The 21172-nt window shown below is 57.6% G+C and overlaps 1 protein-coding gene and 1 non-coding gene across 4 annotated transcripts in view; both read right to left on the reverse strand.

Annotated features, from left to right (window-relative positions):
- SLC45A4 (solute carrier family 45 member 4) overlaps positions 1 to 16986 on the reverse strand; it is a 72669-nt gene extending 55683 nt beyond the window's left edge. Inside the window, exon 1 of one of the 3 annotated variants that reach the window (XM_057735405.1) lies at positions 16901 to 16986. The gene's annotated coding sequence lies outside the window, so the exon portion shown is untranslated. Of the gene's footprint in view, positions 1 to 1278; positions 1396 to 16064; positions 16085 to 16900 lie in introns of those variants that run through there. The other 2 variants (XM_057735407.1, XM_057735406.1) reach the window with 2 other exon arrangements.
- A 3881-nt stretch (positions 16987 to 20867) lies between these two features.
- On the reverse strand, positions 20868 to 20940 carry TRNAA-UGC (transfer RNA alanine (anticodon UGC)). Its single transcript has one exon. It is a non-coding gene; the product is annotated as a tRNA-Ala (tRNA).
- Between the last annotated feature and the right edge of the window lie 232 nt (positions 20941 to 21172).

Consider the following 21172-nt stretch of genomic DNA (forward strand, 5'->3'; position numbering starts at 1 on the left):
TGTGCTCAGCCCAGGCCACTGTGTGCCCCGTTTTGCTGCAGAAGGCCTTGCTTCAAAGCACTGGACACACGCTCTCAGGGTGTACATCCCACCCAGGCAGCCGGCCTTCAACTGCCTGGTCTTTAAACTCCTGAGTGTCCGCATCCCCCGCGGTGCACACCTGTGCCCACATGTGCTGAAGGTATTTCCCGAGGACGTGCACACCCCCAAAAACAAGGCCAGCAAGGCGAGGGGGAGGGGAGAGGCAGGGACAGGACGCTCGACAGGACACCCGTGACCGAGGCTGGCACAAAATGCTGAAGAGGCAGAGGAAGGACAACTGAACGCAAGGGTTCGTACACACTTCCTGAGGCCTGCCCAACGGAGCCCAGGATGTGTGCAAACGTGAGGCTGCAGTCTTCCCCAAAGAGTCCCCGGAGACCCTCCAGCAGGAGCTTCTAGAACCAGTGGGGGGGCTTTGCACCCTCTGACATCAGTCCACAAGCTGCGGGTCCACAAGACACAGCTTCTCAGGACATAGCTGAGGCCGTCAGCCTGAAGGGGCAGTTGGGGGGGGGGGGGGGCCTGTCACGTGGAGGGAGTGAGGGGGTCACGTGGAGGGCAGTGGGGGGCACTCAGGGCCCATGGAGTCTCTAGGGGCCCCTCCTCTGGGCCTCTCTTGAGCAAGAGCTGCCTCAAAGGCACAGGGAAACAGGCCTGGCTCCAGTCCTTTGGGAGCCCCTGTGCTGGGGCCCCAACACCTCCACCTGTGCTCCCTCCCAGCCCCCAGGGAGGCGGAGCTCACGGTCCCTCTGGCTTCCAACTCCCTGACAGAAAGATGGGACTCGGGAACAGACAAGGAGGAACCGCAGTGGCTCACGGCAAATGCCCCTCTGCACCCCCAGGAAGCTCCCCGGCTGGGAGGCAGCCTCCATGTGTCCTTGCTGCAAACAGACCAAGGCAGAGCAAGGTAAGAACAAACACACCTTACTGCACCTGCAAAAATGCCTTTTAAGTATATTCTCTGCCTAAACCATCTCAGACCCTTTCCAGGATAAGGCAAGTATAAGCAGAATAAGTTATGGCTCAAAAGCAAGCGCGTCCCCATCGAGGCACAATGCCCACAGTAAGCTGCCCTCATCTGCACCTGACCAGGCTCCTGCCCACCGTCCCCGGACGCCTGACCCGCAGGGACACGGCCGTATCCACAGCCCTCCCCTCAACACCACTGGCTCCCACCTCGTGCACGCCTGCCCCCCAGCAAAACAGAAGTGACTGCCCTTTGCAAACCGTTCACACCTGCGTGCGGCCAGCCGCGCTCAAGTACTGTCCCTGCCAGCTGCAGGGGTGAGTGCTCCTCACGGTGACACAGGGCTCTGCCTCCAATATCCACCACTGGACGCCAAGAATGTCAGAACGGCGCAGCGGCAGAGCCGGTCCCAAGGCCACTACCTGACGTGAGGAAGCCGCTGGCCTCTCCAGGCTGGAGCACCATCCCTCCTCTCCCACGTCCACGAGCTCAGATGCCACACACCAAGGGCACTGTCAACACAGGAGGAAGGCCTGCAGGGCCGGCAGGAAGCCTGTAATAGACAAGCTATAAAACTCAGCACACCTCACTCTCTCCTCAAGACTAATTTTAACAGGGAGAAGACATAACCGCAGCTACAAACCTTCCCTTGCGGATATAATTTACAGCATCATGACTCAGCTGCCCTGACGGCCTGACAGGTGAGGTCACCTGGATGCGTAATGGTGTTTTCACGAGGGAGCCACCGCCAGGCAGGGCCAGAAGAGCCACTGCGCACCTCCTCCCGGACCAGCCTCCCTCCTCCCTCCAAGCCCCCCGCCCGGGGCGGGCCCCCTTGTTAACCCTTCCTGGTGTGTCTGCATTTCCAAATGCCTCCCAAGGAACAGGGAACATTCCCAAGGCCAGGACGGCCAAGCTGACTGAACAGCCAATTAAAGGCAGTTAACTACAAATAGGAAAATTATGTATTTGGTTACAGAGGTTTTTCTTTGGGGCATCTGGTAAGTCTGTCAAGAAAAAACATCAGGCCGTTGAAGGCTCACGGTGCCACCTCCCACCACACCACCCTCTCCAAGGGCTGCAGAGGGCGCAGCGCGGCCAGCTGGGCCGGGGGCTCAGCCTGGCCACAGCAGCTGGCGCCCCCAGGGTCCCGCGTGTGGGCGAGCCGGGGGGGAGGGCCCTTGGCTCTCACGCTGCCCCAGCCCCTCCTGCCTGCACCCCCCACCCCCACCCTTCTCTGACCGCCATCCCTCCATCCTGATCCCAGAATCCCAACTCTCTCAACCAGATCGCAACTTGCCTTAACCCCAAGCCAGTCCCCCCAGCACGGGGGACCCAGCTCCACCCCCCGAGGAACCAGAAGCACCTGCGCTCACTTCTGTCCACAACCGGCCCAATTCCACACACTCAGCACACCTCACTCTCTCCTCAAGACTAATTTTAACAGGGAGGAGCCCTTGCCAGGATGTGGAGCCAAGCGTGCCAGCCCAGCTGCCTGTCCTGCCTCCAGCTTCCCCCTGCACGGCCTCCCTCTGCTCCCACCCAGCTCGACCCCATGTCCCTGTGTCCTGGAGTGCTGGCTCTGCCCCTGCACAAAGGCACACGCTCCAACATCCAACCAGAATGGACGGCCCCCAGAAGGCCCGATTTCCCACGGGATCTCGTCCCTTCCTCTCGGGAGGTGTCAAGTCTCTCCACAGATACTGTATCTTCAACTGCTTCCTGTGGGTGCATAACTGTAGCTGAAACTCTGCAAGCACTTCCTAGGCACCAATTACTATTCTAGATGCTTTGTATACATGAACTCACTCCATCCTTACAACAGTCCAGTGCAGCCCCAATTTACAGGTGTGAAAACTGAGGCACGAGGTCACTTGCCCAGAAGCGGCAGGAGGATAAGTTCTGGACATGTGGGAACAGCAAGCCCTGCCCGCGGCCCTGCCTCCCAGCACTGTCACGAGCCCATCAACACAGGGTCACGACTGTGCTGGGAAAGACAGCAGGAACCAAAGGGGAGAGGCGAGGGCCCCATCCTCATCTTGCTTTTTCACGGGAATCCTCCTCCTGCAAGAGCTCAGGCAGGCAGCTGGACAGAGGCGTCCAGAAGCACGGCTCGCTCTGGGGTGGGCCGGGCGGTGAGTGCACACACACTCTGGAAACGTGGTGCGAAGGGGTGCAGACCGCTGCCGGGGGGAGGTGGGGGGCAAGCGAGGGCTGTGCCTGTTCTTTTCAAGGAAGAAATTCAAACCTGGCCTGATCAAAAATCTTAGTTTAAAACAACCTTCACTTCACCTTTCACATACAATAGACAACCGTCAGAGTGAAGCACCAAGTCACAAAGATGTGACTTGACTTGTGGCGTCCCACCGAGACAGGATTCTAATCTTTAGGGCTGCAGATGGGGTAACAGACTGCTGAGAATTATCAGGAACTGCTGCGTTCTCTTTATCTGAAGAGTATGAAGAGGTGACTTGATAAGCGGGTGGGACTCTGGGTTCTTTCCAGCTTGGAGGAGTTGGGCTGGAAAGGATCACTCGTCCTGTCTCATGGGGGTCCCGGGTGGCTGTGGCCTCTGCAGAGGGGGCTTGAAGGAGGCCGGTGATGAAGGCTGGAGAAAACCCCAGGCCCTCCTGCTCCACCAGGCAAACAGACTCAGGGAAAAGCAGGCCCCCTGCCCACCTTCCCACTCCTCTGAACTGGGAGCCAGCCAAGCACCTTCTCTGCCCAGCACACCCAGGATGCGGGGGGCGGGCCCAGGGGATGACTGGCACTATAGCCTCAGACCCTCCGTCACAGTGCTAAGAAACACGCTGTCCCTCGCGTCGTCAATGAAAAAGAGCTGGTGGGGAACTGGAACCCTAGACATCACCCCCAAAGAACTTGAAATAAAATATATATTACAATATTCGATTATATCATACACATTACACATGTATAATTATGTATATTATGTTATACTATACAGTTAATAATGTTATAATAGACAACCTGCTACAACATAATACACACATGCTAGAGTAACTGTACTATGAAATCACACCTTACAGGAACGGCTGCAGCCGTCTCTTGGCGCCATGAGGCACTGGCCCCAGGACTCCCGGCAGGTACCCCAGCCCCATCCTTTTACTATTAAACTGCGTGAGGCGCTCGGCCTCCACACCCGTGGATGGGGAACCTGCAGGTGTGGGGGGCCTGCTCTCCAAGCTGTGGCACACATCTGGCTCCGGGATTAACCACATCGGGGGCAGCACAGACAGAGGTCTAACCCAGCGCCCCTCGACGACTTCCCGGTGCCGACACGAAGGTCCCGCGAGCGGCAGCAGAGAGCCTGACCCATCCGCCTCGGGTCGGGCCAAGAATTCCACCCACCACCCCGAGTCTCATCTCAGTTGACATTACTCAATTCTCTTGGACAACCCTGACTATCGGAGGCTCTCACTGCTAATTTTAACGACCCTACACTCCCCACCGAGCGGACTGGAGCATCCCAACGTCACTGTCACAACAGCATCCCACAGCCGCTCTAGCCGGCGACATGCCCACGGCTTCCAGACGCTCCAGTGCCCGAGACGCCGCCGCAGTGCGACGGGCGGCCGCCGCTCATGCTGGGGGCCGGGGCTGATCTGCAGCAGCACCCCTCAGGGAGGGACCAGCCCCAGCCCAGCGCCTGCCGCTCCCTGCAGGGTCTGCGGCCTAGCTCCGTCCCCTGGAGCCGTTAGGAGACCCACGAACATTCCCCAACATACACACAAGATGGTGTCTCTTTGCATTTTTGTGAGAAAGACGTCCGTAGCAGATTCTCAAAGGAATCCATGACACCCCAGCGAGGTGGACGACCACCCAGTGGGAGAAGTGAGGGCAGGGAAGCACACAGGCCCTCAACTAGTCAGGGGATTCTTGCTGTGATGTGGCTGTTACATCCTCTTCACATAATTTTTTGAAGTCAGGTCCCTCCTTTCGTAATTTCCTTTAGAATTTAGTTAAGCAATTTAGGCTCAAACAAACAGAAAAGGCAGAGAGAAGCAAAGAAAAGTAGAAAGATGAATTCTAAATTTAGGACAACTGACAAGGGCCAGCCCAGATTATCACGGAGCTGAGAATTTTCTGGAGCACGCACACGTGCACACGCACACACACACAGTGACATCAGAAAGTAAAGGTCAAACCACAGTTTCTACAACTGACCCTAAAGGAACAGACAAAAGTACAAGCCACTGTACGTAAAACGACTGTCATTCTGTCAAATGAAATCAAGCCAGCCTGGCAAGCCCTGATGCCCGGAGTGGAGTTCTGGATAAAGGTTATTCACTTGGCTCACCAGGGTGATGATGAGGTTGTTTGGAACCTTCTGTATATCGTATTAGCTCATTCGTTTTGAAAAGTAACCCGGGACAGAGGGAGCTAGGGAGGGACGCGTGAGAAAAAACAGGTCAGCAAAACACTGGTCTCACGTTTCATAACCAAACACGAGCTCCAGATAATACCTTAATCTGATCTGCACGCGGACTTCAAACGAGAGGCCTGGGCATTGCCCATCTCCCTCAGACCCAGAGAACAGTCCTGTTCTTCCCTCCGTGCCCAGCTCCAGAGCCATCCGCCAGGCGCTGGGACCACAGTTCAGACCCCAAACCAGCCCAGGCTCTCCTCTCTCTTCCAGACCCTCACTCTGCCCCCGGCGCACACACGATCGCCCCGGTGCATGCATGATCGCCCCGGTGCACTCATGATCGCCCCAGCGCACGCACAATCACCCCCAGTGCATGCACAATCGCCCCAGCACACGCACAATCACCCCCGGCGCACGCACAATCGCCCCAGTGCACGCACAATCACAGGGCTCAAGCTGCCCTCACGATGCCCCAAGGCGGCCCTGCAGACAACGGAGCCCATCTGCAGCCCCAGGAAAGGAGAAAGTAGCCTGGGCACGAGGGGCCTGAACCCCCCCCAAGCCCGCTCAGCCTGGTTTCTCAGCCACACTGCCAAGATCCCAAGTTACCATAAACCCACAGCCGTCAGCTCCCATGCCAAGCGGCCGGTCCCACATGCAGGCACACTCTGCCCAGAGGCTCCTGCCCTGACAGGTCACCACGGGTTGACCAACTCCCGCTGTGCAAGGCCACCCTGTCTCCTACAGACCCCTCCCTCACGTGGTTCCCATCACTGCTCCTCCTGGTGCCCCTGGGCCCAGGGGTGGAAGGTGCCCAGAGGCAGCCAGGCCTGGGTGGGGTGTCACTCCCACTGCCGTGTCCCTCAGCCCTGCCCACACCTTTGTATGGTTCTAACTCTCCTGGCTCTGCCTGTGGATGCCACCAGCTTCCCGCCACCAGCAGGACGAGACAGATACAGCCCGAGGACCCCCTCCACGACCCTGACACACAGGCAGTTACCCGGGGCTTGGAAGCTGGCTACAAACCCCACGACCTCCACGCAAGTATGAAGAAGGGACTCTCTGAAGTTCTTGGTCACTTTGTTATCAGGACAAAACCCATCAGCCTTGAAACCGACCCTCAGCTGCGAGACACTAAGTAGGAAGTGTAAGCAGATTCTGACGCCTGCGTGCCCTAAGGGCCCAAGGTACACGCGACTCATCAGAACTAGGTTCACAAACCCACAAACGTGCAGCCACTCGGGTCAGTGTGAGGAAAACAGAACCTAAAGGCAACGCCACACAAACTGGACACTTAGGTCCTATTTAATGTAAATTAGCAACTTACTGTAAAGACAGCAATTTACTTGTATCACACCCACAACGTGGAAAAAACGCACGGTGCTCTGCAAAGTATAGGATGGAACCACAAAGGCACCCCTGCAGACAGCCTAGTGTGTTCCCTTTGGGCTTGGCTTTCAGGTGTGAGCAGGGGCGGGGGGCGGCAGTTATGCTGGGAAAAAATACTGTACTGCATGCATAAGACAATCTTGCAATTTACAAAATATATGTAAATCTAGACAAGATCTTCCTGGGGTGAAAATGTGCAAAAAAACAAACAAACATGAGAATGAATGGTTTGAACAAAGGTTAAGAAGTCCTGGTTTGGTGCTTAAGACCAGACTGTGGCAAAAATAAGCACCAGCCAGGCCAAACTCTGACCAGGAGGATCCTGAGCCCGTGGGCCAGGGTCTCGGGCCCTCCCCCGCAACCTGCCACCAGCAAGGCGTCCCACCAGGCCAACAGGCACGGGCCTGCCTCCACTCTCCACACCAGGCGGTGAATGGTCGGGTGGGGGGTCGCTGGACACAGGCCTCATCCGCCCACGACCAAGGCAGGGACCTGTCTGCCTTCACCTGCTGTCACCTCCCTGGGTGGCCCGGTGCCTGGCACACAGCAGGAGCTCACGGACGCAGACTGTGAAGGCGGAGCGGGAAGAGGACAGCGCAGGGAGTGAGGGGCAGTCCCTACCGGCGCCAGTCCTACAACACCCGGTCCCGAGGGGCAGCAGAGGGAGAGCAAGACAGGCTCAGCCCAACAAGGCGGGTAGGACACAGGGTCCCCGCTGGTCCAAGCCAGGACTGCAGAGCCCCAAGGAGCTTCTCCAGCTAAAGCGCTCATCAGCCAGCACTGGTCCTCTTAGGGACCTCTAGAACTCCATCATGGGGACAGTCAGGGTGTGATGTGACAATCCACATCCCACACAGTGGGTGTCACCTAGCAGGACCCTCTGGGGCCTTCCTGGGGCAGCCTCCCCCCACGTCCTCCGCTGTGACTGCTCTCTGGAGCACCTAGATAACAGTATCCGATGCACACTTCCTGAGCTGCTTCACAGACGTGAAAACCCCCCGCTACATGGAAGACATTAACTACTTGATGACCCTCAGGACACAGTCCCCAGGCCTCCTGGAGCCTCAGCACGGATGATGTGAACCCGTGACCGGCAGCCAGTCAGAGAACAGTGCACACGCTGATCACACGCCCCGCGACCCCCTCCCTCCCCTGGCTTCTAAACAGGCTTTGTCGCACGGGGAGCTCAGGGGTTTAAGGCACGAGCCCCCCCCCCCCCCCCCCCCCCGTTCTCTTTGTCCGGCCCCTGCAATACACGTGCTCCAGACTCCGACGTTTCGGCCTGTGTGGCCTCCCTGTGCGTCGGGCCCCCGGGCTTGGGCTGACATGGGGCTTACTGAACGTGAGAGACCCCACGCAGCACACACGAAGGGCACAGGCCTGCCCCCGAGGCCCCGGCCCAGAAGCGGACAGCGCAGCAGGAGAGGAGGGCCACTCCAGGGCCCCGCACGGACCTGTTCCGCAGACACGCAGGCAGCAGCAGGGTGCCAGGCCCCTGCCCAGGCTGGCCAGCTCTCCGCTAAGCAGCCCCAGGTGCTTAATGCCCAGGGTGCCCCCGCAGCCCAGGTCACAGCTGAGGAGCACGCGCAGGGCGCCGGCCGGCAGGGACCGGGCAGCCCAGAGCGGCGCCCAGGCCTGCAGGCTCCACACCGGGGCCTCGCACAAGGGCTTCCGGAGGGGTCTTCTGCCAGCAAAGGGGTGGGCATCCCAGGGAGCACAGCTGGCCTGGGCCACCACGCAGGGAGGCGCACTGCCCCAGGCCTCGGCTTCCTCACCGCCATCCGCAGACAGGGGCCGCCCACGGCTGGCGCTCGGCCACAATTCCCAGAGTCAGCCGTCCGCAGCTAGGTGAGCCGAGGCCAGTCCCCCGTCCCGCTGTTAAAGATAAGAGTCCCTCATCCACGATGAGGGCAGCAACTCACAGAGGGCTGTTTCACGGTCACGGGTTAGCAGCAGCTGTGCGTGAGAGCTGCCCTGCACGAGCTCCTTCTCCTCACACACACGGAGCGGGGCAGGGGGCTCGGTCGGTCCACGCGCAAATGCACTCAGGCCACGTCTCATCCACGTGCCTCCACGGGCATGTGCTGAACACAGCGCCTTCCCATCGGCCGCGCCGCCGTGGGCAGGGCGCAGCGGAGCCCCACTGACGGCCCTCGCGGCACAGGTGAAAGGGTCTGAGAAGTCCGAGGACTCCACGCCGGCCAGCAGCCCTGTCCCCCAGCTCTGGTGCAGAGGCCTTGCCCCTCCCAGCAGCCCAGGCGGTCAGGCTCTGGCAAGGCCAGCACAGTCCGAGCTTGGTGGTGCCTCTCCCACGGCCACAGCCCTGTGGCAACCCAGGCGGGGTCGTCACTTATTAAAATAGGTGCAGCTGAAGGTGCACCCCACCTCCACTGTCCAAGGCGGCAACTGCGTCCACAGGCCCCGACAGGGAGCCTCCACTTCCAAGAAGTTCTCCCTGAATAGGCTCCCCGGAAGATGAAAATGATCTCATGTGTGCGGCCAGCACTGTCCTCACTCTTGCCCCTGCATTCTTCTTCTGCTGTCACCGCTCTCCATAGGCTAAAACTGCTTTTGCATCTCCCACTGGCCCTAGTAGATTTTCTAGCAGAGGCGTTCAATCCCGATTCAGAGTTCCAGATGGACTGCTTAAGGTCTCCGGGCCTCAGTTCTCTCATCAGCAAATTCAGAAGTTAACCTGGAGTCTAGGTAGCACCTCACCCAGGACCTGGCCCACGGTCCACACTCCCAGGTGCCCGACAAAGACGGCTGGGGGCCTCCTGGGGGCTGCGAGGACCCCATAAACACTCAGGGAGGACGGGGGATGTCCCGGCGCACCCGTGCCACCAGCTGACCCTGTGCATCAGAGCTAAAAATGAGAGCCCCCCAGGCTCAGCTCACACGGTGGCCTCGCGAAGAATTCGGATTCTTCCCCGTGCAGCCCACGTGGCGACTGAGAAAGCATGACTGTTACAGCTGCCCCCTGCCCCTACTGGTCAAGTGCACCCAGGACTCCCACCAAAAGGAACAGGTTGGCAGAGCAGCAGGAACGTTCCTCCGGCCCTCATGGGAGCCCGCCTGGCACGGGACCAGGCGGTGCTGAGGGGCCCGGGGTAGGCCTGGGACGCCAGGCCACGTCTGAAGGGCTCCAAGCCCAGGCTGAGCTGTGTGGACGGGAATAAGCCCCCGGATGGACAGGTCCTGAGGGGGGAAATCCACATTAAAGCTGTTAGCGCTCTCCCTGGCCACTGGGTGACCAGCAGCAGCGGCGGCCTGCACCCGCCGGGCTGCCAGGCTCTCCCAGCCCCTCCAGACCGAATCGAAGGCCTATTTGAACTTCACCACCACGAACTGCCACCCGCCACAGGGCTCTCAGGGGCGCCCAGCCTCTCCGCAGAAGCTGCTCAGACCGTCGGGAGTTAACCAAGGACTGACAGCCAGCGGTGACACTGCCTGTCCCCGAGCCCTGGCCGGCGGCGCCCGGGCCACCCGCACCCCCAAGACGCCGCCTGCGGCTCTTCTCGCCGTCTGCTGCGTTAGGGGTCGGTGTAACTGCCTCGGGCGAGTCCACCTGTCGAGAAAATGGTCCCAATTTTATTTTGCATTTGGTGAGTGCTACACATCTCTCTGTGGACATGTACTCGTATCTCCCCCACAGTCACAGACTGAAGACGAGATCACGATCCCCAAACTCCAGAAACACACGTACTCACTGGGTGCAGCCGCCCCGCACCCCCGGGGCTCACGGTGCCACGCAGGGGACCCCAGACCTCGGGCCCAGCGCCCCCATGGGTGAGCTCCAGGGTGAGGTCCTAGGCTCGGCCGCTTCCTGTGTGGCTCTGGGCGACTCGCTTAACCTCTCTGTGCCTCCTTTTCCTCTCTGTAAGATGCAGCACAGCCCTGGCCGGGTTGTTAGAGAAAGAGCCGAGTGTCCTGCACAGGACCCAGCCCTCCACGTGTTATTCCTCGGGGCCTGCCAAGTGCCAGGAACAAACGCGCGTCACACTCCCCACGTTCCAACAGACGCTGAAGCTGGGAGCGGTGGGCGGCTTCTAGGCCAAGGTCACCAAGCCAGGGATGGCACAGCACCCCGCACCAGGCTCTACGACGTTTCTGCTGCAGAATAAGGTACAGGCCCCTCCCGATCCTCTGAAGAATTAAGAACACTTTCAACATCTGAATAATTCAAGGACGAGCTAGCTAGACATGTTTTAAACAGCCCCAAGCTTTCTCTCAGCTGCCTCGTCCCGCTAGGCTCACTGAGCCCATGCTGGCAAATCCAAGAACAAGGCAGCCTCAACCCCACAACCCTCCCCAGCACCAATCCCAGCTGCCCTCGATGGGCGCTCGGAACGATGGAGAAGCAGCGCTGGACACCCCCGGAAGGCCCGGCTCCATCCAGCAGAGGGTAGTGGTGCGCAGGGCCTGATGGCGAGGATTTTGTCCGCCAAGCTTTCAAAGCCATGGTTTTATGTAAGCGATACTGAAAACGCTGCTAATGGTGACTCTAGTGTCCCAGCTCCCCCAGCACGACAGGCGTACTGAACTCCGCTGGGCAGGGCCACCTGGACGCCTGGTCTCCCGTGAGCCGCCCAGGCCTGTTTCTAAGCCCCTGCTGGAAGGGCCTTAATCCCTGATTTTAGTATCAAGGCCCCAAATGCCAAGCAAGTGTGAGCAGGGACCTGTGCGCAGAGCTCAGGGGAGGCTCCTCACCCCTCTCCACAGGGGCGGTGGGCTGCGCGGCCCGGCCACCTCCTCACCACCGAGACACACCCTAGGGTCCCTGGGACGTGACCCTGGAACTCACCCCTACCTTCACTCATCTCTGGAAACAACAGCTCTGCCTCATAGTCTGAGGACACACGGCCACAGTCAACGGGAAGCATCCCTAAGTGGACTGCTAACGGCTGGACCCAAGCACAGAAGACAGTAGGACTTCAAGGTGACCCGCATGAGCAAGCCAAGTCCACAGGGCTGGGCGAGCAGCCTGCCCTCTCCCCACCACGTGCACGAGGAGAGACCCGCCGGTTACTCGGAATCTCCCCTGTGTCACAGACGACCACGCAACACGGTGTTCTACTGCCCTCGAGCCAAAGCATTTTCTGTTTCAGGGCATGAAGGCAAAGCAATCTGTTGTTGTTTCATTACTAAACTTACTTTCATATCAAATTCCAATTGGCTTTTAGGCTAAACACGGTTAATGTTCATGTTCTGAGAGCATCTCCAGCTTAGCTAAGACCAGACCAGCCCGGAACAGCCAAGCATGAAGGACAGGTGGGTAATTCCTTTAACTGAGGCACCTTAAAGGGACCCCCACCCAGCTCTCCAAGACAGGCACTGCCGACGTGTTTCTACTTTGCGTAATTTTCAGTAAAGAGACATTCTACTTCCGTGACCAACTTTGTGCTGATAATACAGTGACAAAAAACTCTTCTGGATTAACACAGCCTCATGATCTCAGAAATGTTTTAAATTGAGGTTTATGTGTACTTTGATGACAGAGAAGTGTGAAGAATGATCAATAAAAAGCTTTCAAGTATAAAAGTGTGTGGCAGTAAAATTCCACGAGGGAAAACGGAGCAAACATACAAGTTCAGGAAGAAAAGAAGGTGCACATGTTACAGCTGTTAAGTTTGCTCCTTTTTCCAAAGGGTGATGGTGGGCTGTCAAATCATTAGTGTTTTGTTATTTTAAATGAAAAAGAAAACGTTTAGATGTCAACTTAAAAACGTGCCCATAGTTTTTCAAAGTTATTTTACAGAACAGGGGCAAAAACGTCTGAAGATCTCTGCTTTGAGGCAAACATATCTCTGAAACAGTCCTAACTTAACAGGTGACCACAAGGATAGAAACGCAGCCTACCACCCCCTCAGCTGGTTCTGCCCTCCGTCCATGCCCTCGGGATAAACAAGGTCACCCCAAACCCCTCCCCCTCAAAATAACTGATGGAAAAATATTCCTTTCTCTTTCCAAACCAAAAATCATACTCTTTTGGATATATTTTCTTAAAACAGTGACTAAAGTGTTGGCAATGAGAAGCTTATTTATTGCTTTCTGGCCTTGAAATATCCAAGTGGTCGCTTAAAATGTGCAGTAAGATCTGTATGTAAAAGTACCGCAACCACTACATCTGCACCAGAAATGCACTCTCTTCCGACTCCTCTTTATCTGTTAAAGGTCTGCTAGGAATTTTGCACTCGAGATTTTCCTCTCTTTGAAATGGGAAGAACTGGTCGCGTAGCAATTCACCTGGCTCCAGGATTTAAAGGCAAAACCCCAGGAGACAGCCTCCAGCAAACTCCAAAAACTCAAAACCAGCTGTACCACAGAATCCCAGGCTGGAAGGAGCCTTCTGAACGCGGCAGGATAAAGCACCTCTCGGGCACTGGTTCAGGAATGCAGCTCTCCTCACTGCCAGCAAAATCCTTCAACAGGTTTGGGAGGATGCAAACACCAACGACCCAGGTGGAACAAAGCTCCCCTCACCTGGGCTTGGGGCCAAGCAGAGGGGGGAGTGAGGGCAAGGCAGCCTCGCTCAGGAACTTTAAAGGCTCTGCAGATCCTCCAGCTGCAAGAGCACCCCACCTTGCAAGATGCCTGGCACAGCACACGCCCTGGCTGGGGGTTCCCTGCAGGCTCTGCTATGGACCCTGGTGACCTCTGGTTCCAAACTAGCTACAGGGAACTCAGAGCCCTTCTCTCCAACCTCTGGAACCTGCTTCCGTTCCTATCTTCTAATCATCTCTCAAAAAGCTAGCAGTGTACTTAACCCAAGATGAGCACCCTCAACAAATGACCCAGACAGACCCACTGCCCATGCTCCCGGGCATCACATCCGCGTCGGCTAAGGGGGAAGTGACAGGGGTGCAGGCGCCGCTGCAGGGCCCGGGTGTAAAAGGAACACTGGGAGCGCTACGGAAACAGCGTGGAGCAGTGTGCTGCTGCCCTGCAAGCCTGTGGATCTTAATCGTCTTAAAAGGCCTCCTCTACAAGTCACTTGCCAAAGCAGCAGCTTCACAAACACTGTTAGGCCCCCAGTAAATGTTTCCAATGTCACCACTACTCAAGTGGCAGTGGGTTGAAAATGACTACGGTGTACACTGGTCTGAACAGAGGCAGGGAAGCTTCCTTTACGCGCGTTAAAAAGGTCCACAATCTCCCAGTTTGCTGGAAGTGCCTTATTTCACAAAGGCTTAGCATTTGATACCCTTTAAAAAAAAAAGCCACTCGAAGCCCATTCTGAAAGTTCCACGTTTAAAAAGATCCTTGTTCATTGATTTTGGTGGGATAATTAAGCTAATCTAAACAAGGGGACCTTGTCCGGGCGTGAGTGGGGGAGGGGCGGCGGGCCTGGCCTCGGCCTGGGAGCCCCTGCTCCAGGGGTCCTCTTCCACCCCCTCCTTTCTATGTGGCCTCTCTTCATCTGGGAGGCTTTTCCCCTCTGGTCAGATTTCCACTCAGCAGAGCTAAAATTCTCTCATGTTTCCTGGCTTGGACTCGAGGCAACTCTCCTAATGGGGTCTGGCTGAGTGCACCCTCATCAACGGAATTCTGTTGTGATCAAAAAAAAACAAAAACAAAAACAAAAACTATGAACCCAGAGGAAGCGAGCGTGAGGCAGCATCCTCTCCCGTCCTCAGTAGGGACACGGCTTCCAGCGCATTCCGGCTCCACAAATTACAGACACGGCTCTGCCAGGGGTGTTCCCGAGGAGGGCACTGCAATTTGGGGTTGTCTGCCACCTACGGCGCTCACCAGTCACCCTCACTCCGTGCCAGGCCGACAGGCTGTTAGTCACGAACCACCCCTGCCGGCTACACAGGGCTGGGCTTCTGGGCCCCAGAGGACGAGTGGGAGAGGACAGAGGATGCAGACGAGTGACGGGGACCAACGGGGACCACAGTCAGAAAATGACAGCAAAGCCCAGACCCCAGGGAGGCCGTCCATCCTCCTCCCCACCATCCCTCTAATGCAGACAAAGCCAATCCAACACCAAGCAGCCTAAACGCTGGCTAAAATACCTCCTTGGGTTCCTATCCTCCACTGGGGCTGGGGGAGCTGCCGCTGCCGCAGCCCCTCCCCCTCTGCAGGGCGGGATTTCCCGGAGCAGGGAGGGCAGGGTCCCGTCCCCAGGCTCCTCCCACCCCTTCCCACTCTCCGACAAGCAAAGTTGAGGGCAGAGAGGGCCCCAGGATGTTAAAAACTGCAAGCCCCCTTGGAGCTCTCCCGGTCCAATCTCTGCTCTGCTTCCATGATGCGACGCGGGCCAAGGCTGCAGCACGCATCTCTGCAAGGGAAGCAGGCAACTCTCCCAGGCCCGGAGGCCCCTGGGCAGCCTCCCCAGGGGATACCCAGTCCACACACACCCACCACTAAATACCTCATATGCATTTCAAATGCACCTCAAACGATCCCCTTCTTTCCTTTACAGCTGCTGCCCATGGAAAACAATTAGCCTGAACGGGACTGAAACTCCCGATTTTTAAGACAACGTACTCCCCACCCTCTCTCCAGACGCCTGGTGTTTTACATCCGCCTGGGTCTTCCCACCTGGGGCCTACATAGCTCCAGGCCACAGTCGCTGCACCTCCCCACCTTCCAGTGAATTCTGCAAAATCTCTCAAGCATTCAGTACACTCTTACTCTTTTAATACATAATTCAGATCTAGCAGAAAAGTGAGGAGATTAACTCATTTTTAAAAGGAGGCTGCGGTCACTGTTTCTGATGCCCAGGCATTTATTACACTTCATCAGTAAACCGATCCTCCAGCTTTTTATTTTCTTCCTTTTCCTCCTACTACAAGCACAAAATAGAAGAGATCAAAGCTTCTCCCTTACCCTACCTGTCTGTCGTGGATGGGAGAAGCGGGGACTGCTGAAGTCCAGGGAAAGCCAGAGCACAATCACATAACGCCAGGAAGATAGACTGGGTCTTCCCAGGAGAAACAGGCTTCGATTCTGACCATCACTTGACCCCACAACAATTGCTTCAATCACTCATCTTCTAAACCCTCCTCCCTTCCCAGGCCTTAGGCTAGGAGATGCCCCTAAAACCAGGAGTGACAAGGCCCCTTTTGCTGGTGTCAGCTAGGGTATCTGATGGGGCTGGGTGGCTCAGTCTGACCCATCAGTGCCCCCACTGGAAAGGAAAAAAAAATTCACACTCCCTAGGGGAACAAGTGTGTGTCCCCCGACCCACCCCCCCCCAACCTAGAATCACTATGAATGGTTAACCGGAGGCTGTGCCTTTTTCAAACCACCGCCCCTCCCGTTTTGACATACCTCCTCTGAAAAAGCCCTTTGCTGGAATGTGTTCCCCCGGAGCCCAGTCAAGAGCAACACACCTTGGGGAGGAACGGGTTAAGTTCAAGAGCTTAGGAGGGCGAGGCAGCACGGGAAAGGGAAAGCGGTGCAGAGATGCAGATAAATGTGCGGGGACATCTGCAGGGCAGGGGCTCTGGACCTGGATGCTCAGAGGCACTGGCCCCTCTCCTCCGGGCACAGCTTGGCTGCGGGAAACACAGGTTTCAGGCCAGGGGACGGGGCAGATAAGACAAAAACACAGGCACAGCCCCCGGGGGTGCAGCTCGGAGCCCCAAGTGTGGAAGCACGGCTCGGCGTACGGAGGGCGTGCTTGTGCTGGGGGCAGGAAGGGCTCAGGCAGAGGGGACAGAGGCTGAACTCTCAGAAGTTGGCGATGTCAGGCTGAGGGCGCAGGGAAGGGTCGGGACCTAGGGGCGAGGCGCGGGCTTCCTCCGGGTAGAGTCACCCGAGAAGACGCTGCGGGGTGCGAGCGGCGCAGGGTCCCCGGGAAGGCGCCCCCCGCGGGGAGGGGCCCGGGGCGCTCCACGGGGCTGGGGGGACGGCGACGAGGACCGGCAGGTGCAGCCCGGGAGGAGAAGGGGGGGCCGAGGACGGGGGCGGCCGCGCGGGCAGGAGAAGGCTGCCTGCCTCGGCCTGGGGGCTCGGTGCCCGGGTCAGCGGCGCCGGGACGGCCGGGGGCGCGACCCGCAGCGCGAGGCCCCGGCCGCGCGGGAGCGGGCTGGGGGCGGGGAGCGGCAGGTGCCGGGCGCCCAGGTGCGGAGGCGGGCGCGGCGGGCCGGCGGGCGGCCGCTCACCTGTCTCCTCCGGCCGGGGCCGCGGGGCGGCGGCGGCGGCGCGGCGGGCGGCCGGGCCGGGCCGGGCAGGGGCGGCGGGGGCGCGGCGCTCCGGGGCGGCGGCGCTCGGGGCCCGGCGGCGGCTGCTCGTCGGCCGGCCGGCCGGGCGGGCGGTCAGTCGGCGACGGACGCGGGCGCGGACGGAGCGCGGGCGAGGCTGCGGCCGGCGCGCGGGGACAACGCCGCTTTATCGGGTCGGAAACAGCCGCCGCGCGCCGCTTCCGCTGACGCAGCGCCGGCCCGCGCTCCCGGGTGTGCGGCCGCCGCCGCGGGGGGCCGGGGCGGGGCCCGCCCCCAGAGCGCCCATTGGCCCCCGCGCGCCCCGCCCACCGCGCTGCCCCGCCCCACCGGCCGAGGCCCCGCCCCCGGGCCGGCCCCGCCCCTGACCGCAGCCAGCCTCCCGCCTCGGGGGAGGGGCTGCAGGCGCCCCCCGGCCCTCGCCCCACGAGGCTTGCGCGGCGCGCTCTGACCGAGGTCCCTGGCCCCCGACTGCGGCCGCGTGCCGGTCGGTAGTCGCGGGAGGGGGAGTCTCGATCCCCTCCTCTCCCCAAACGCCCTCCTCGCAGAGACGCCTGGAGAGCCTCGTGGCCCGCCACCAGCCTAGCCCCTCTGCAAACGCCCTCCTCCCATCCCAGCCCCCCACCCCCACCCCCAGCCCGTGAGGGGTACCCTACCTGGCCCTGGGCCGTCTCCGCCTCCCCACACCACCCCCATCTCCTACGCTCAGTGCTCCCCCGCCCCCCACCCCCTGCCCATTCCCGCCGATGGGTGCCCTGGAGAGCTGGGGAGGACCCCGGACCTGGGCCTTCCACTCACAGCCTGACCTATGCCACGGGCACCCATATGGCATCACTCCGCAAGCAGAGAGGCTGTAATCCCTAGGATGGGGCTGCCGGGAACCCTTGGGGACAAGGTCGTGGGAGGCGGCATGATAGAGAAAGAGATGATATAATGGACTGAGGTCAGACAGCCCTGCGCCCATGCCAGGGTTTAATGGCTTTGGAGAAATTACTTCACCTCTCGGAGCCTCTGTCCTCATCCATAATATAGAGCTCATAACATCCATCTCTGGGGGTTGCTGAAGGGATTGAGAGATAAAGAGTGCACTGCACAGCCTCTGGAGCAGTAAAAAAGGGGAAATCTGATATTATTAAGTGTTGGCAGGGAAGTGGAGCAACTGGAACTCTCACACCCCACTTGGCAAGCATGCAAAGTGATGCAGCCACCTTGGAAAATCTGTTTCGAGGTACTGGATTCTACATAAACCCTATGAGCTCCTAGATGCAGACCTTATATGATCGTATTTCTGTTTGCAGCAGCACTGTTTGTAAGAACCAGAAGGTGGAAATTACCCAAATGCCTTTCAACCATAGAATGGATACATACATTGTGATATATTCACATAATGCAATGACAATGAATAATCTGTTACTACACACAACTGTGTCTCACACACGATTTTGAGAAAAAAGAAAAGGCAGAACCTACAGCATGCAGAATTCCAAGTAGATAAACCGGTAGATATGTATAAAAGGTGGTAGAAGTCAGGATAGTGATTAATCTTGCAGGGGGGAGTGCCAGAGCCAGGACACAGAGGGAGTATCCACGGAGGTGGTGAGGTTCAGCTTCTTGATCTGGGTGCTGGTTGCATGCATGTGTTCTGTTTTTGAGATGTTCTCCAGCTGCGCACTCATCATGTGTGTGCTTTTCTCTGTGTGTGTGATACTTCAGTGAGGAGTTAATAAGAACATCAGGAGTGGATATATAAAGAGCCCAAAGTGGCACCTGACACGTTGTGAGTGCTCATAACTGTCTATCTACCTGCCCTGTTGGGTTTTGGCTCTTATGGCCACAGGATAGAGGCAGAAGCGACTCCAGCTGTCCTGTGTGCCAGCTGCATGGTCATGGGCACCGTACTTCACCTTTCAGAGTCCTCATCTGTAAATGAAACTTCTGATAATACCTAGCTCACAAGTCCTCATGAGGATTAAATAATGCTTTTGAAAAGACTTGATATTGTAAGGAGCACAGCATAAGGACTTAATAACTTTGCTTAATTATTCACCAAGTGCTGGTATTTCTTGAATCTTCTTTATTTTCATTCATTCAGCAAACAATTACTGAGTGCCTGCTATGTGCTGTGTACCATGCCAGGTTCTAGGACAAGAGGTGGCAGCAAGATCTGCTCTCTATCCGTAAGGATCCCACAGTGGGATGGGAAACACAGATGCCCATCCACCATGGAAGGGAAACAGAAATTGCGAGATAGTCACACAGTGGAATAATAGCGATGACTGTGCAGCTGACCAGCCGCTGCAGCCACGAGCCCAGCATAGGCTCTGACCCTTAGTAGACTCTCCATAAGTGTTTCTGAAAGGGTAATAAACGCATGAGATACAGAAACATCAGATGAATTGCCTTCTGTAATCCGGAGCTCCCCACAGAGATTAGACAGAGAGCAAAGTTAAGGAAAAGCACGGCCCCAATGTGCATGTGCCCAACACTGCATGTGCATGCGTACACGTGTGTACGCGTGTACGTGTGCACACATGTGCAGGAGGGCTGGGGGCAGGGCCCTCATCCAACTACTGCCACCAAGTAAGGTGTTGTGGATGGCATGCCTGTATCCCCCCCAAATTCATCTGGAAGCCCTACCCCCAATGGGATGATATTTGAAGGTGGGCCCTTGGGAGGTAATAAGGTCGTGGGGGTGGAGCCCTGCTGATGGGACTAGTGCCCTTGTAAGAAGAGACAGGGGAGTGCTTGCTTCCGCTCTCCGCGTGCCTGCGTGCGTGCACCAAGGGAGGCTGGCTGAGGACGCAACCAGGAGGAAGGCTCCTCCAGAACTCCATGCTGGCACCCTGATCTCAGATTTCCCAGCATCCAGAACTGGGAGAAATAAGCGTTTGCTGTTTAAGCTGGCCAGCCTGTGGTATTCTTGTTGTAGTAGCTTGAGCTGACCGAGATGGAGCGGAAGATGTGTCTGTGGCCTGTGGCCCCACCATCCAGTTGCCCAGGGTGGCCTGGGAACAGGACCAACAAGCCCCCACACAGCTTCTCCTCACTCCCTCTTGAATGGCTGGGCCCCCAGTTCTATGAGGAGAGAGCTGGACGCATGGGAAGCCCTCTTGTCCTGGACTCTGGCCTGGCTCCAGAGCAGAGTGTGTGGGCACCTACCTGTCACAGGTGTGCAACCTGGGCAGTCGCACAGGCCCTGTGCTCAGAAGAGCTGCATGCCCGCTTCACTGCTCTGCTGTCACTCTGCACATTCTGAATAATCTTAAACAATGGAGCCAATCCTGTGTCCTCATTTGTAAGCACACTGACCTGCAGGGACACTTGTGGGGAGCCTGGGGCATGACAATGTCTCCATCACTGCTTGTGCAACCTTGCTCTCTCCCCACCTCACCTGGGGACCCTTGGAGCAGGGTTATCTTCCTCTCATCCATAGATCCCCCTCGGACCTAAGAGCTATCAATATAAAACTGTAACCCTGACCATTTCTGGAAGTTTGCCAGGAATCACCTCCTCCAGGAAGCCCTCTAGGATGCTCTGCCTTGGAGGATTGAGTGGCTCCCTCCCGTGGTGAGCCTGAGGCACTCTGCCCCTTCACCAATCATTCCCAACTGTAACGGGGCATTGTCTGCCTCTCTAGTGCTCCATGAGCCCTGTGCAAGGGACGGGTACCAGCCCAGGTTCACTGATACATCCCAGAGCCAGCCCACAGTAGGGCTGCAGACATGTTTGGATGGAGAAGACAACAGAGAAGACAGATAAAAGGAATTTCTCTTTTTCTTTTTAATCATCATTCATTCATTCATTTATGTATTTATTTATTAATTTTGGCTGCGCCTGGATCTTCATGGCAGTGTGTGGGATCTTTAGTTGTGGCATGTGGACTCAGTTGCGGCATGCATGCAGGATCTAGTTCCCCAACCAGGGATCAAACCTGGGCCTCCTGCATTGCAAGTGCGGAGTCTTACCCACTGGACCACCAGGGAAGTCCCCCTAGGAATTTCTTAATTGGGGCCCATGCAGAGACTCTGGGGTCTCCACGGACCCCTGAAACAACATGAGCCAACCTTGACCGGGCGCTTGCTGAGGGCTGGACCCAGCATTCTGTGTGTTTCCTGAAGTCACATGCCTACCTGGGCCAGGAGCTTTCATCTTCATCTTGAGGCCCCACCTGGTTCAGGTTCAGGACACCTACAGCAGAGGTCGTGGGGCCCCTAA

This window comes from Hippopotamus amphibius, chromosome 5, assembly GCF_030028045.1.
Source record: "Hippopotamus amphibius kiboko isolate mHipAmp2 chromosome 5, mHipAmp2.hap2, whole genome shotgun sequence".
NCBI classification, from domain to species: Eukaryota; Metazoa; Chordata; class Mammalia; order Artiodactyla; family Hippopotamidae; genus Hippopotamus; species Hippopotamus amphibius.